The sequence below is a fragment of the Ursus maritimus genome, unplaced genomic scaffold, assembly GCF_017311325.1.
Source record: "Ursus maritimus isolate PB19 unplaced genomic scaffold, ASM1731132v1 scaffold_2, whole genome shotgun sequence".
In the NCBI taxonomy this organism is placed as follows: Eukaryota; Metazoa; Chordata; class Mammalia; order Carnivora; family Ursidae; genus Ursus; species Ursus maritimus.
The window spans coordinates 57,801,351-57,815,076 of NW_024424452.1; the positions used below are offsets into that span (position 1 = coordinate 57,801,351).

The 13,726-nt window shown below is 34.9% G+C and overlaps 1 pseudogene; it reads right to left on the bottom strand.

The window, feature by feature from the left end:
* Window positions 1-9,286: 9,286 nt before the first annotated feature.
* Window positions 9,287-10,291, bottom strand: LOC103658265 (annotated as a pseudogene).
* Window positions 10,292-13,726: the final 3,435 nt, after the last annotated feature.

Consider the following 13,726-nt stretch of genomic DNA (forward strand, 5'->3'; position numbering starts at 1 on the left):
TTTTCCCACAAGCTGAAACTTTATCTTGTATAGTAGGGAACTGGATGAAGTGGAGAAAGATAGATTTGAAATCAAAAGATTAAATAGTTAAAATCCTGGGACTGGCCTTTGGTAAATGTTGGAATTTTGGCAAGGACTTTTGAGCCTTAATTTCTTCATCATAATATGTGAATAGTGATACATGACTCATTGGGAGTATTATAAAGGTTAGTGAGATAATGGGTGACAGTGATATCTTAGCCATAGCCCTGATGTCTACAATTGCTAATAGAAGCTCTAGGCCTAGAGAAATAGGATGGGAATTAAGAGGGAAGATGTAGTCTTTCTAATAGGATCTGGGCCATACCACCTCTATAAGTAAAGTATTCCATGGCTGTTGTAGCAATTTACCCAAAACTTAGTGGTTGAAACAGTATAAATCTATTATCTTATATTTTTGGAGGTCAGAAGTCTAAAAATGAGTCTCTTAGACTAAAATGAAGATGTGTTCCTTTCCAGGGTCTTTTGGGAAGAACTGTTCTCCTTTCCATCCTCAGCTTCTAGAGATTGTCCACATTCCTTGGCTCATGGCCCCATTCCTCCATCTTCAAAGCCAGCAAATTGGGCGGAGCCTTCCTCACACATCCATCTCTCTAACTGTCCCTCTTCCACCCTTCTCTTCCACTTGTAAGGACTCCTGTCATTTCTCTGTGCCCACCCAGGTAATACAGAACAGTCTTCCTATCAGTTTACCAGCAATCCTAATTCCATCTGCACACTTAATTCTCCCTTGGTATGTAACAAGACATATTTACAGGTTCCAGGGTGTAAGATACAGGCATCATTTAGGGACCATTAATTTGCCTATCACACCACCCACTGGCTCAGTGATTGGGCCTATAACATTCCTGGTAATACAGCTGAAAGGACTCCAAAGTTCCTTCTGAGCTTGGACTGAGAGCCAGGTAGTTCAAAGTAGGAAGTCACAAAATGATACACAGTGAAGGATAGAGACCTAAAAATTCATTTGGGTATGAATCATATCTAAACAAATACAATATGTGGTAGTTATCAATACCAGAAGTTTCAAATTTCATTTAGTATACTTTTTGTTGTTGTTGGTTTCCCCTTTTAACTTTGGGTCTTCCCTCATTCTCTTCCTCAAATGGAGTCTGCTTCTTAGAGGTCTTTCACTTTAAATCTCTGTATGATTCTGGAGCCCTTTCAGTGTGATGGTAAAATGTTAAGGGAAATAATTCTATAACCCTATGATTACATGTCAACCTTTATGGGCCTGTTTCTTGGGGCTGTGTTTTTTTTCCTTTCTTCAGGTACATAGCTTTATCTTTTATCCTTGGTCCCTGGCTATAATTTCCAAATCTATTACCTTGAAGTCCTGTTCCGTGAAGACAATGTTCTCTCCCTAAAGTTGGAAAGGAAGAATGAAGGAGACTGGAGTGGGGAGAAGTTTCATTTCTCCAACTGGAACTAGGTTTCACAAGCGCCCTGAGGCAGAGCCATTTTCTCTGGAGAGCAGGTCTTTGTTATGTAGAGGCCCTAGGTGTGTCTCACAATGGTCAGAGGAGACTGTTTGGAACCTACCTGTGAGAAGCACTGGAGTTCCTTGAATGAAACTTCTGTAGGTGTCTCGGCCCCTAAGACTGGTGCCTTCAAGAATTTTGTTATTCTCATGCTAGTCTATGCTCAGTCTCCAGCAATTTGTCAAAATTACTGTTTAATAATTCCTACCAGATTATGGTTCCAGAGGCTTTTGCTCCTGGTGAGAGCTTTTGAGTCTAACTCCCCCCCTACTTTGTAGTGAGGTATGCACTACTACTCACTTGTAGTTCTCTAATGGGTCCACACTACTACTCTCTTGTAGTTCTCTAATGGGTCCAAGAAAAGTCACTGATTTTCAGTTTGTCAGGAATTTTCTTGTGGAAAAGATGGAAGTCATGATATTCAAGCTCTTTATATGTTAGAATTGAAAACAGAAGTACCTTCATTTTTCTTTTTATCTACATCAAGCTCATGGCAAAGCTGATTTTCGCATCTGGGGAATGTCGACCCAAAATGTAGTATTAGTGTATCAGAGATTGATATTGAAGATGAATTATACTTAAGATTTTGAAATAGAAACCTAACTTCTTCAGAAAATTAGACACGAAAGTATATATTACTGGAAGATAAATACAAGAATAAAAGAATTAAGGATATTTGAGTGTAAATCACTTTCTTAATGTTTATTTCAAAGATGGTCATTTATTGTCTGCTTGGAAATGTATACATCTACCCTGAAAGAAATGGATGTGTTGACCCATAAGAGAACTATAATCTCTTGAAAGACTATAGACATTATGGTAATCTATCCTCCACTATAGTTGTCATATTACTTTAGTACTATGAAGATAGTAAAGAAATTTTATTATTTCTATAAATAAAATGTCAATTAAAGCTCTGCAATCTTGAGCCTTCATATAAGTTTATTCTAGACTCTTTTAAATTTAATTTTCCTAAGTAAACTTTTCTCAAATAAACTACCGTTGTAACAACTGTTTCCTAATACAAAGTTCAGTGATTCTCACTTAATCATTTCTTGATAATTATTTTCAATATTAATTTGTATATAATACATTGGTGTCTTCAGGGTATGTTAACATATATTGCTATTTGTCCAAGCATTGACTACTTTCAGATTGTTATTTTTTGCTATTTCCTCATTTCACCATTATTTGTCAAGAAGTGCTTATTAGATATTTGCTTATACTTAATATATTTCAAGTGATTTATACTGGGTACTGGAAAGAAAAATGTAAATTAAATGTGGCCTCTGTTTTTATCTATCTTATCTATTATCTATCTTTCTATCTATCATCTATCTATCATATATTTATGAGCCAGAGCTCTTCTTTCCTAACTAAATATCATGAATATTTATGGCATGCCTATTAGGGCAATAGTTCTCGGTTACCTATTATCTATTATATTTATTCAGAGGCAGTTTTTCTTAGCCCTATGCTCTTGATTCCTTTCTGCTCTAGTTAGCAGGCCAAAAATTTGATTTAAATGGTGAAATACTAGAAGGTGAGTGAATTTATGCAGGTTATTGGGTGGCACATTGGTAGGATATGACATTATTTGAGGCATCCCGAACTTAATGATTACCATATTTTTAGTAAAGCAAATATTTAATTAAATTACAATTTATATTTATTTTAAAATAGAAAATATGAAAAATGCCATCAGATAATTACGTTAAAAACCAAGTCTACAGATACTTGATAATAAAATAAGCATGAATGTATGAAGCAACTCACTGTGTACCTTCTGATGCGCTAAGAGTTTCTGTGCCTCAACAGAGGGAATATAGTCAATGATATTATAATAGTGTTGCATGGTGACAGATGATAGCGACACTGTGGTGAGCATAGCATAATGTATAGGGATGTCGAATCACTATATTATATACCTGAAACTAATTAAACATAGTGTGTCAACTATACTCAAATAAAAAATTAAAAAATTAACAAAATTTAAAAATATATTTTAAAAAATTAAGAAAAAAACAAACAAAAAACAAAAACAAAAAAGAAGAGTTTCCATAACTTATCTCATTGAAATACTAGTATTCCTGTGATTTTGGGACTTTCATTAACTACATTTTATAGATAAGGAATGTAAGGCTCAATAATAATTAACTTGCCCGAAATCATAAAGCAAATAAGTGGTTGAGCCATGATTCAGACTCAAGAACTATGATTCAAGAATCCATATTTTAACCATTACTTGCTTTGCCTCCCAATACTTCTCTTATTATGTCCCCTCGGAAACACACACGAGAGTGACTTACAGCATGATATTTTGCTGGTCAGGTTTAAGGCAAAATTTGTGCCATGTTTTAGTTCTGTGACACCCTCAGGAGCTATTAAGTCTTCTAAGACCATTTGCCCCATTATTAAATGGCTTCTATCCTCTGTAGAATATGAGACTAATCCCTGGTCTATATTTTTTAGAACTCTGTAAGGCTTTGCTAGAATAGCAAAATATAACCCATGGAATACTCATTCCAAAGAAACACTCCACCATAAGTAAGTCAATAAATAAGACACCGTCATCTTATGCAATAGTAAGTACAGATTTTAACTTACATTATATGATAACATATGTAAACATTCTCAAACTTCCTCCCCTATATTTTGCTAAATCATTTAATTTTTCTAATTTTTTAAAGAAAATGTAAAATATATCTACAGCCTATATGTATCCTACATGTACTCACCTCCCAGTGTAGCTAATGATGCTGTGAACCTCTCTTTGAGTTTGGCCCTTCATTTACATCAGACAAAAATAACCACTATTTTGAATTGGCTTTTCATATTACATACGTATATATTTTTAAACAATACATACTATTGTTTTTCATGTTTTATATGTCAATAAAATAATGTTGATTATATTATTCTGCAAGTTATTTATATGACTGCATAGTATTTATCAGATCCATTCAATTGAATGGATATATGCCATGTTTTTTCACATATTTTCTCAAGTGGAGAGTGTTCCCTGTGTACATGTATCAATATTTTTATCTATTCTCAATTTTGGATATATATTTCAGTTCCATTTTTTAAATTAAGAGCAATGTTGCTCTAAACTACTCTTTACAATGTTTTCATAAATGTGTGCAGAAGTTTCTCTGTATTATATTCCTAAGAGAATGACATGTCACTTATTTTATTACTAATTGCAAAAATGTGTCTGTAAAATGTTTGTACCAATTTGGGGGAATTTTATTTCACCCCCTTAGCCACTCTTTATGCCCTTTTCTCTCCTTTTTCTTTGGCATGGAGTTATCTACCAGTCCACAGAGAACATATTCACTGGTCTAATTACAGCTACTCGGTACAGTGGTATTAAAGAAATCCATGAATGGATAAGTCATTTTACCTAGGTAGTTCATTATTAATGCACACATAAACCACTTCTTCCAATATGGTTTATGACCTTAAGGATGATATTTTGATCCCCATTTAATATACTCCTTTAAATTTTTTTATAGTTTTATTGAGAAACAATTGATATGCATCACAGTATAGGTTTAGGTGTATGACATGATTTGATTTAGATGTATTATGAAATGAATATTGCAATAGTTCAGCTAACATCCATCATCTTATTGAGATACAATATAAAAAAAGAAGAAATAAATTTTTAAAAAATTCTTGTAATGAGAATTCTTAGGACTTACTCTCTTAACATCTTTTCTATATATCATACAGCTGTGTTAGCTGTGGTCATGATGTAGTACATTGTATCCCTAGTACTTTACTTATGGTATATCTCCTAACTGGAAATTTGTATCTTTTGATCACCTTCCTCCAGTTGCTCCCCACACATATACTCTCCTACACTTTAAGTAACCACGTCTGATATCTTTTTCTATGAGGTATTTTCTTCCCACATATAAGTGAGATTATACAGTATCTATCTTCCTCTGTCAGACTTATTTCACTAGCATAATGCCTTCCACATCCATCCATGTTGTCACAAAATAGTAGGAATTCATTATTTTGTATGGCTGAATAATACTTCACTGTTACATATATACCACAGCTTCTTTATCCATTCATCCATCAATGGACATCTAGATTGTTTCCATGTTTTGGCTATTTGTAAATAACACTGCTATGAACATGGGAGTGCAGAAATTTTTTTTTTTGATTTAGTGTTTTTGTTTCCTTTGACTATATTTTCAGAAATGGGCTGGATCATATAGTAATTCCATTTTGATTTCTTGAGAATTCTCCATAATGTTTTCCATAGTAGCTGTACCAATCTCACCAGCAGTGATTACACAAAGGTTCCCTTTTCTCCATATCCACACCACCGTCTGTTATCTCCTGTCTTTTTGATGATGGCCATTCTATAGGCATGAGATGATATCTCGTTGTGGTTTTAATTTGCATTTTCCTGATGATTAATGACATTGAGCATCTTTTCATGTGTCTGTTGGCCATGTATATGTTTTCTTTGGAAAATTTCTATTCAAGTAAGTTCTCTGCCCATTTTTTTAATTGGACTATTTGTGTTTTTTATATTAAACTGTGTAAATTCTCTATATATTTTGGGTATTAAAGGCTATTAACCCCTTATAAGATGTATGATTTGCAAATATGTTCTCCCATTCAAGAGGTTGCCTTTTTGTTTTGTTGATTGTTCCCCTCTCTGTGAAAAAGCTTTTTAGTTTGATATAGCCCCTTCCATTTGTTTAATTCAGCTTTTGTTGTTCTTGCCTGAGGAAATTGTGTAAATTCTCTATATATTTTGGGTATTAAAGGCTATTAACCCCTTATAAGATGTATGATTTGCAAATATGTTCTCCCATTCAAGAGGTTGCCTTTTTGTTTTGTTGATTGTTCCCCTCTCTGTGAAAAAGCTTTTTAGTTTGATATAGCCCCTTCCATTTGTTTAATTCAGCTTTTGTTGTTCTTGCCTGAGGAGACTGCATATATATATACACACATATATATGTATAAGCTAAATATATATATATATATATATATATATATATATATATAAAACTGATATCAAAGAGCTTATTGCCAAAACCTACAGTTTAAACTTTGTAAAATCAGTTATCTGTGGTATAAAAAAAAACATGAGAATTAATTACATACTTTACTAACTTCTGGAGCTATAAGGAGTCAGGATGTTTATATACAAAAAGTAACTGGTTTGAACACTAATGCTGTGACCATGTAACTTCAAAGTTTCTTTTTTAGGCTCCAAAATTTTTAATTTGGCTCAGAGCATATATGTCTAGGAAATGTTTCACCCATTAACAAGTATCCAATAAAGATCTAGTTTATTTCTTGAACCAGAGAAAAAGATCTAATATTTCAGTGAAATAATGGAAGCATTTAAAAAACAATCATTTGTGGGGTGCCTGGGTGGCTCAATCATTTAAGCATTCGGGTCACAGTCTCAGAGTTCTGAGATCGAACCCTGCAATGGGTTCCACGCTGGGTGTGGAGTCTGCTTGGGATTCTCCCACTCTCTGTCTCTCTCCCTCTGCCCCTTCCCCCTCCCCCATGCTCGCGCTCACACTCCCTCTCTAAAGAAAAAAAAAAATTATTTGCAAGCCCCTGTTTTCATTTAAATATCCCTACATATATTTTAGAAAATAATAACTTACGATTTTCAAAGATATAAAAATGTATAAAATTTCACTCATTTTGGCTTTTTTTTTTGCTAAAACCTGACTTTGTTTTGTCATAATTTCAATGATCACACTTTTATCCATTTTTAATTGTAGTAATTGTTATATTAAGTGGCCTCTTTAATCAAATCCCATAACAATTCAACTTGCCAGTTTTATTTTATTTTAGAACGTTAAGTAAATTTGGATTAAAATCCATTTTGTTGGGGCGCCTGGGTGGCACAGCGGTTAAGCGTCTGCCTTCGGCTCAGGGCGTGATCCCAGCGTTATGGGATCGAGCCCCACATCAGGCTCCTCCGCTATGAGCCTGCTTCTTCCTCTCCCACTCCCCCTGCTTGTGTTCCCTCTCTCCCTGGCTGTCTCTATCTCTGTCAAATAAATAAATAAATAAAAATCTTTAAAAAAAAAAAAAATCCATTTTGTTGAGTCTATTTACTACTCTGCAACATCCTAATATTTTTTCTTTTCTTTTTTTTCCACTCATCTCCTTGTCTTTCTTCTCTTAATAAGACATATTGTGCAATATATTGACATTTTGTACTTATAAATATTTAAGTGATTCTTGAACTGTTAAAAATAAGAGTTTTTAGCTTATTTTTTCCCTGCCATACACCTTAAAGAAAAAATGGTAATTTTTTTTAGCTTTTTAAATGTCAGATTTATTAAAGTATAATTTATATACAATAAAGCGCAATTGGATGAGTTTGACAAGTACATGCAGTCTTGGAACCATCACCACAGTCTATATATTTTCATCACTCCCAAAACATCATCAGACCCCTTTGCAGCCAATCTCCTTCCTCACCCCCACCTTCCAGACACACAGAAGATAATGAACAGATACTTACTGGATACAGTGAGTTCTATAGCCAATAACTAGAATTCAGTCCAGCTAATACAATGAAGAAACCAGTCATTTAAACCACCAAGCACAAAATAGACTTTAATGAAGCAATTCTCAATATGCAGTATGCAAGTTTGAGGCCTCGTGGCACAATTACTAGGAACACTTAAAACAGTCTGTTTCACGGCTGCTGGGATTAAGTCCCCAAATAGGCTACTTATACTAGAAAAATTATTTTTGCAAGAATGTACTCCTTGGGCCCTATCACAAATTTACTAAAACTTTAAATATTCTTACAAAAGGCTCCCTAGGCTAAGAAATACTGGCCTATAGCAAAGCTAGTCTTCTGAAGCCCACACAGCTCTGGGTAAATAACGCTTCTGAAAAAAGTTTTTGCTAACAAATTGACAAAATAATGAAATGTATAGGATTTGGTCTACTCTCCTGTTCATTTATTTATTTATTTATTTTTGAGAGAGAATGACAGAATGAGCAGAGAGCGCGCTCCAGCGCGTCCAGGTGAGTGCATGGGGGGAAGGGCGGAGGGAGAAGGAGACAGAGAATCTTAAGCAGGCTCCATGCCCAGCTCAGAGCCCATGATCTCAGGATCCACCCCAAGATCATGACTTGAGAGGAAATCAAGAGTTGGATGCCTAACCGAGTGAGCCACCCAGGCAACCCTTCCCTGTCCATTTCTTGAACTCAAGTTAGAATACCAAAATAAGTTTGGCAAATGAATCCCCCAAAATATCTTGTCACCTACTGTATTGGGAATACTTCTTATTGCGATATCTCATGTATATATATCAGACTGCTCTAGACTGAAAAAATAAGCACATTTATAAGAAATAGTAGCTTAAACTGAATTCCCTTGGGTACTTGCAATCGTCATGGTCTAAATGAAGGCAATGTCTTATGATGTTTGAGATTCAATTAACTTTTATTTAAACTGAAAAAAAATTATTAAAACAGCATTTAGAGTCAAAACCCTTTGGCTATGAAAATCATGAGTATACCTAGGTAAGGCAGAAATACTTCCAGGTTAACAAAATCAGATTTGACTTTGGACTTTATTGTTTAAACAAACTGTAAAGAATGGAGGAAAAAATAGGTTATTTATAGAAAATATCTATGTATGTACTCAGAGGTAGGAATTTGGTGGCAGAAGAGACTTAAGCACATGTTAGCATCTCAAAAGCAGTTCTGAAAGAGCTTAATTTTATTTTCATGGATTTTAAGAATGCCTAAGATCCTTCTTCATCCTCCATCTTGGGAGTGAAATAGTACTTTAAATGTCCCAGAGCAGCAATTGTATACACTATAACAGGGGGTACATCTGCAGACATACTGTTACTGCAGGAGAGAGGGGAGAGGCTTTTGTAAAGAAGTTCGGGTATCTCAGTGCAAAAGTTAGCTGACCTGGCTCATTTATCTCTATGGCAACAGGTTCCTCCTTTTTATCGACATTGTTTGTAACAACTTAATATTTCCATTTTCTAGTTCTCCACTGGTGGAAAATTTCACTCTGTCTTTTGTGCAGGAAATTACAACAGCATCTCCAATATGACTGAGATCTCAGCATATACGTGCAAACTCACCGGAAGGCATCTTTACTACACGGCTATACTCTCGTTCTGGAATTCCAGGTTGTTCAACATCTAAATCCACAACCTTCATGGCATAGTCTGAAACCTTTTCTTCATTTGGAGCTTCAAATACTGGTGCCAGGATGTCCGCATTATCTTCAGCCCTTACTGTAATGATGTCTTCACTGACTGCACACTTTAGTGTTTTGGACATTCTGCGAGATTCACACTCACAGCCAAGTTGTGGTAGCCGCAGAGTGTGTGGTAGGAAGCCTGCGGAGCGCATGGTGTGCAATAGGGTGATGTAGGAGGAGTCCATGTTGTGCAGGTTTACGCTGCTCGAGCTTAGTCCCAGCAGGCCTCACTGTTGAGATCCTTAAGGGCTTCCAGCACCTCTTTCAGGATGGAGCCCTGGACCAGGTGTGCCTCAAATATGGTGGCAGAGTTGCAAGGACCCGGCTACAGGTGGAGGTAAAGAGGAAGTCTGAGCCGGCTTGGGTGTCACAGGATGAGAGCCAGAGAACACCGGAGTGAAAATCTGAGACCCAGGAAGATCACCAAAAACGGTAATTTTTTAATTTGTTTGATTTACGCCTCTATTGGCTAGAATTTTAAAAACTACTCATTATCGACATTATGTCAACTTAAGCGTCTTACTTTCATTTCGTCGTGATTCACCTAACTCAGCATGAACACTCAGGCTCCTTCACCCAAAGTTAGATACTTCTCATTTTTCCTGATCAGAAACTAATAAAGAAAAAAGAAAGTGTTACGCTGGAAGCATAAATTTAATTCAAAACATAGCTTAAATATAAAAATTGAGTTTTCTATACAAATATAGCTATATGCATTTTTTAGAAGTTTTAGGACCCAATAAAAATGCTGTAATTTTCTAGGCGCCTGGGAGGCTCAATCGGTTAAGTTTCTGCCTTAGGCTGAAATCAGGATCCCAAGGTCCTGAGATAGAGCCCATGTTGGACTCTGCTCAGCGGGGAGCCTGCTTCTCCCTCTCCCTCTACCTGCTGTTCCCCCTCCTTGTCTCTCTCTCAAATAAATAAATAAAATCTTTTTTTTTTTTAAGTTTTAATTTTCTACGTGGAAGTGATATTTTCAATGGAAAGGATTATTTTAAGGTTTAGTGCTCTGAATACTAATATCTTTAATTCTGTTAATAATCTGTGCTAAATCCAGAGTTTAAATTTACAGATTTCTCAGAAAAGTAGATTTCATTTAAAAGACAATAAAGAGGGGCACCTGGGTGGCCCAGTTGGTTAAGCGGCTGCCTTCAGCTCAGGTCATGATCCCAGGGTCCTGGGATCTAGCCTGGCTAGGGCTCCTTGCTTGATGGGGAATCTGCTTCTCCCTCTCTCTCTGACCCACCCCCCCGCTCGTGCTCTCTCTCTCACTTTCTCTCTCTCTCTAAAATAAATAAATAAAAATCTTTTTAAAAAATAAGTAAAAACCGGGGCGCCTGGGTAGTGTAGTCGTTAAGCGTCTGCCTTCGGCTCAGGGCGTGATCCTGGCGTTTCTGGATCGAGTCCCACATCGGGCTCCTCCGCTGGGAGCCTGCTTCTTCCTCTCCCACTCCCATGCTGTGTTCCCTCTCTCGCTGGCTGTCTCTCTGTCACATAAATAAATAAAATCTTAAAAAAAAATAAGTAAAAACCATAAAGATCATATCATTGCAGCTGGTAGGATCTGAATGGTTCTTAGGTTATTTTTCTACTGAAAAGTCTAGAAATGTACCTAAGAGCTTTGTGATGTAGATTATAATTACAAAATTAATTTTCATTTTAAGGTTTGCAGCCTTAAATTAAAGTAAAATTTCTTGCCTATTTTTAGTAAATAGTTGTTATGAGGAACCAGATAAAAACTGAGAAAATTTAATTTACATTTTTAACAAGTTGCATGTAAATATTCTCCTTTCCCATTAACTTTTAACTTTTTTGGATGAATTTTCTCTCTCTCTCCCTCTTTTCCAGCTTTGCTGACATATATTTGACAAATAACATGCAAATTTAAAGTGTACAATGTGATGATTTGGTGTATATATGTACTGTGAACTGATTACCACTATAAGGTAAGTTCGCACATCCATCAGCTCCCACAGTTACTCTGTGTGTGTGTGTGTGTGTGTGTGTGTGTGTGTGTGTGTGGTTAGAACATTTAAGATCTATTCTTTTAGCAAATTTCAAATATGTATTCTTTTTTGATTGAGAAGCATAAATTGTCTTAAAACAAGAACTTCTCAAAATGGGCTTCACAGCTTATTCCTATCAGAATTATCTTTCATAGTCATCAAAAATACTTGTTTCTTGGCCTAATCCAAGTTCACTGAAGCAGGAAAAACTAGGATTTAACTGTTGGAAATTGCATATTCAATAAACTTTCCTATCATTACGGTGCACATAAAATTCACCTGGAAAACACAAAATATTTCAACATGATATATATTTCTTTTTTTTTAAAGATTTTATTTTTTTATTTGACAGAGAGCGACAGCCAGCGAGAGAGGGAACACAAGCAGGGGGAGTGGGAGAGGAAGAAGCGGGCTCCCGGCAAAGCGGGGAGCCCGTTGCGAGGTTCCATCCCAGGACCCTGGGATCAGGCCCTAAGTCGAAGGTGGACACTTAACGACTGAGTCACCTCAATGTGATATATATTTCAAACCCCTGTGATCTTAGCAGCAAATTTCAGACTATTCCGTTTGGAAAAATAAAGGGTAAAATGTGTTTCCACAAGAAAACAAAAGACATTGCTTTGAGTTTGTTAATTAGTTATGCCTAAAATAATTTTATATTATTTAATTTCAAACCTATGTTTAAGATTCAGCAATTTGTCATGATCATTCTTGTTTCACTAAAAAAAAATTATTTGAAACTTATATTCAAATTTCTTGTCAAAAATACTGTTTTTTATTATCATTTTTATCCAAGGTGATTTTTTTTATGTGTCTATGTTTTAGAAACATCTGTAGGTGTTTTTAATAGCATAGATTCTAAACTCAATAAATTTTGGTACAAAAATTTGCCTTGATTCTTAGTTATAAAGCCTAGAGAATTCTTTCTTGCTCACTATGGTACAGTCACTAATTTTTAAAATATTATTGTTAATAAATAGAAAAGAATATCTGTGATAGAAATGTGACCAAAAACTTTTATTATTTACTTCATTAATTTTAGAGTTCCTCATGTATCCCTTCCTAGTTTTTAACTACAATTTTGCATTCTCAAATAAAACCATTATGCAGAATGTTGTACTTATGATTCTCTTGCTTATTTAAAATATGTTTACCAAATATAGTTGTATCATTATACATTGCATATTGTACAGTTTTTAATGTTTTCCGTTTTTAACATCTAATGAGAATTCTGCTTTCCACATCTTCTGTAATTTTCTTTATTATTTCAACAGAACATTTCTGAGAACTTAAATATTGCAGCCACTAACTGTTCTTTGTTCATCCTCACTTGTGTATTGCAAGTGACACGTGGTATACGGCCTATAAAATACAGTAAGGATATTACATTATATTCTTCTACCTTAATTTTTATATCTGTGTTACTAGTACTAGAAAAGCTACTAGGAATTCTTGCATACGTTTTCCAGGGACATGTACAGGAGTTTTTTGTTGTTGTTTTATACCCAGGTGTGGAATTTCTACTTCCTGTATATACGTCTTTCTTTTTACTGGATAATGGCAATTATTTTTCTAGTAGTATAGAGATATTGTGGAATTTTCTCTATCTTTTTGTTATTTTAAGTGTTTTTAACAATTTGGAGAGTATGTGAAATTGTATTCCATTTTCTCTAGCTACTTCATATGTTGATGTCTCTTTAGGACAATGTCTCATGAATTTCATTATTCTCTTTATATTTTATTTTCTTACTTGCTTGTTGCTGGTGTATATAAAAGTGATTGGTTTTGAATGCTGACTTGAAATCCAGAAAATCTGAAAAACTTAGTAATTCCCCAAATTTTTCTAGATATAGATTCTTATAATTTGTAAATAATTGATTTTTTTTCTATTTTTCTACCATTAAATATTACTTATTTGTACTGGGTAGGATCCCCAATACAATGTTAAATAGAAGGGG